The sequence below is a fragment of the Gossypium arboreum genome, chromosome 9 (assembly GCF_025698485.1).
Source record: "Gossypium arboreum isolate Shixiya-1 chromosome 9, ASM2569848v2, whole genome shotgun sequence".
In the NCBI taxonomy this organism is placed as follows: domain Eukaryota; kingdom Viridiplantae; phylum Streptophyta; class Magnoliopsida; order Malvales; family Malvaceae; genus Gossypium; species Gossypium arboreum.
In genome coordinates this window covers 10,511,041-10,514,447 of record NC_069078.1, presented here as the reverse complement: position 1 = coordinate 10,514,447, position 3,407 = coordinate 10,511,041, and the positions used below count along the sequence as shown (strand labels likewise).

Here is a 3,407-nt window from a genome sequence, read left to right as displayed (position 1 = left end):
TAGGGGCATTACATAATTCAAAAGGCATTCTAAGATAAGCGAATGTACCATATAGGCATGTGAATGTCGTCTTTTCTTAATCTTCAGGAGCTATTGGGATTTGGAAGTAACCAGAGAGTCCGTCTAAAAAGCAGTAATACATGTGCCCGGATAATCTTTCTAACATTTGGTCAATGAATGGCAAGAGGAAGTGATCTTTTGTTGTGGCGTCATTCAGTTTCCTGTAGTCTATGCAAACTCTCCATCCTGTAACCGTTCTTGTTGGGATTAGCTCATTCTTCTCGTTGGTCACAACCGTCATGCCTCCTTTCTTAGGGACAACCTGCACTGGACTTACCCAAGAACTGTCAGAAATAGGATAAATAATTCAGCATCTAGAAGTTTAATTACCTTGGCTTTTACAATTTCCTTCATGTTGGGGTTCAGGCATCTTTGAGCTTGTACACATGGTTTGTATTCATCTTCCATTAAAATTTTGTGGGTGCAAAAAGAAGGGCTGATTCCTTTAATGTCAGAAATTTTCCATGCTATGGCCTTCTTATGTTCTTTTAATACTTGGATTAATTCCTCTTTCTCCTTGGTTTGCGAATTAGAAGCAAGAATAACTGGTAATGTAGAATTATTTCCAAGGAATGCATATTCTAAATGATTTGGTAATTGTTTAAGTTCCAGTTTGGGAGGCTCCTCAATCGAGGGTTTTTGCCTAAGTTCATCATTGATCTTAATACCCTCATATTCTACTTGTTCTGATGGATGGTTATTAGGTTCCTTACCTATCTCCTCGTCTTGAGCTGGACACGGTTCTGTCATCTCCTCTTGTATAGTTTCCTGAAAAGAGTCTTGAGTAATATGATCAATAGAGTCAACGAAATAACATGAATCATCTTGTTCCATAGAGAATCTTATAGCATCATAAATTTTAAAGATAATTTCCTCGTCACCTACTCTAAGGACCAATTTACCGTCACCCATGTCAATCACGGCTCTAGCAGTGGCTAGGAATGGGCGTCCTAAAATTAAGAGTACTTCCACATCTTCATCCATGTCAAGTACAACAAAATCAACAGGGAATATAAATTTATCTACTTTTACGAGTACGTCTTCTATAATACCCCTAGGATATTTAACAGATCTATCGGCTAATTGAATACTCATCCTAGTGGGTTTAGGTTCCCTAAGACCAAGCTGTTTGAACATTTTATAGGGCATCAAATTAATACTAGTGCCTAAATCAGCTAGTGCTTTTTCAATATTCAGATTACCAATTAAGCAAGGGATAGTAAAACTTCTTAGATCTTTTAGTTTGGTTGGTAGCTTATTTTGAAATATGGCGGAGCACTCCTCGTTGAGTCCTATCGTAGATAAGTCCTCAAACTTCCTTTTATTTGTTAAAAGCTCGTTCAAAAATTTTGCATACGTAGGCATCTGCGAGATAGCTTCAACAAAAGGTAAGTTGATATGTAATTACTTAAAAAGTTCAAGAAACTTACAAAATTGTGTGTCAATGCGGTCTTTTTTTAATTTTGTTGGATATGGAACCGGTGGTGTATATTCCTCCGGCACTGGTTTGTCACTATTTTCGGGTTTTTCTTCCCTCATTTCGCTTTCCACGGCTTCTTGTGCTAACTTCTTTTCAGATTCCGCTAACACTTTCCCACTCCTTAGTGTAACCGCTTTGATATGCTTTCTTGATTTGGTATTACTAAATAATTTTTTTGGTGGTCTTTCCGAGATTAGTTTAGAAAGCTAGCTTATCTGAGTTTCTAGTCCTTGGATCGATGCTTGTTGATTCTTAAGTGCTGTCTCCGTATTTTGGAAATGTGTTTCTGACAGTGATATAAATTTTGAGAGCATCTCCTCAAGGTTCGGTTTCTTCTCTTGTTGATAAGGTGGCTATTGAAAACCCTGAGGATTTTGTAGCTTTTGATTTCCTTGACCACCCCAGGAGAAATTTGGGTGGTTTCTCCAACCTGCATTATAAGTATTACTGTATAGGTTATTTTGAGATCTAAAGTTATTATTAACCATATAGTTGACTTGTTCTTCTTCAGTTGTAGGATTGAAGGATTGGTATTCTGTATGCACACCTCCTCTACTTGAGTCACACCTCATTACTGGATGTACCTGCGTAGAACCAAGAAAACTATCAATCTTTTTATTGAGAAGTTCTACCTGATTAGAGAGCATAGTGACTGAATCGATGTTATAAACACCAGCTATTTTTGTTGGCATAGTCCTCATGACTTGCCACTGATAGTTATTCAGTGACATTTCTTCAATGAATTCATAAGCCTCTTTAGGTGTGTTGTTGTTGATGGTTCTGCCAACAACTGCATCAACCATTTGCCGAGTCGAGGGATTCAGACCATTACGAAATGTTTGTACTTGAAGCCAAAGTGGCAACCCATGGTGAGGGCACCTTCTCAGTAAGTCCTTGTATCTTTCCCATGCATCGTAAAATGTTTCTAAATCCATCTGCACAAAAGAAGAGATATCATTACGTAATTTAGCCGTTTTAGCTGGTGGAAAATATTTTAGTAAAAATTTCTCGGTCATTTGCTCCCAAGTAGTGATAGACCCTCGTGGTAACGAGTTCAATCATTGTTTAGCTTTGTTTCTCAGTGAGAAGGGAAATAACTGAATACAGATGGCATAATCAGAAACGCCATTAATTTTGAATGTATCACAAAATTCCAGGAAATTTGCTAACTGAGTGTTGGGATCTTCATCTTGCAAGCCATCAAACTGAACAAACTGCTGTATCATCTAAATAGTGTTAGGTTTTAATTCAAAATTATTTGCAGTAATAGCAGGTCTAACTATACTTGATTCAGTTCCTGTTCATTTTCTGAGTATTGTCTTCTTGTTCGTTTTCTGTATATTGTAAACTACGCCTTATTTCTCTTTGATTTCTACGAACTGTTCGATCGATTTCTTCTTCAAAAAAGTAATGGTCCTGACAGGTTTCTTCTAGTCATAAACTATAAAAACCTACCAAGAGAAAGAAAAAGTAAATTAATAAATAGTAAAATTAAATTAAATTAAATTAAATTAAATCGCAAGAAAAATAAATGGCTAAATTAATAAAAATTTAGTGTTCCTAATATTTCAGATCCCCGGCAACGGCGCCAAAAACTTGATCACAGTAATAAATTTTTATAATAAAGATCAAACCTAGACTAATTATTATCATGATGAAAAGGCAACTGCACCTATCGAACAATAGTATAGTAATGGCAAGACCGGGATGTCGTACCCAAGGGAACCAAAAGTACTAGTAATAACTATCTTTTTATTATCTAGCCTAGGAATAAAAGGGTTTGTTTTAATTAACTAATTATTTAAACTAAGAACGAACAGAGAAAAGAATTGGGGAATTGCTTTTGGGGAAATCGATTGACTTGAGA

General features: G+C 36.2%; 1 non-coding gene across 1 annotated transcript; it reads left to right on the top strand.

The window, feature by feature from the left end:
* Window positions 1–2,401: 2,401 nt before the first annotated feature.
* On the top strand, window positions 2,402–2,508 carry LOC128281091 (small nucleolar RNA R71). Its single transcript, XR_008271306.1, has one exon. It is a non-coding gene; the product is annotated as a small nucleolar RNA R71 (small nucleolar RNA).
* Window positions 2,509–3,407: the final 899 nt, after the last annotated feature.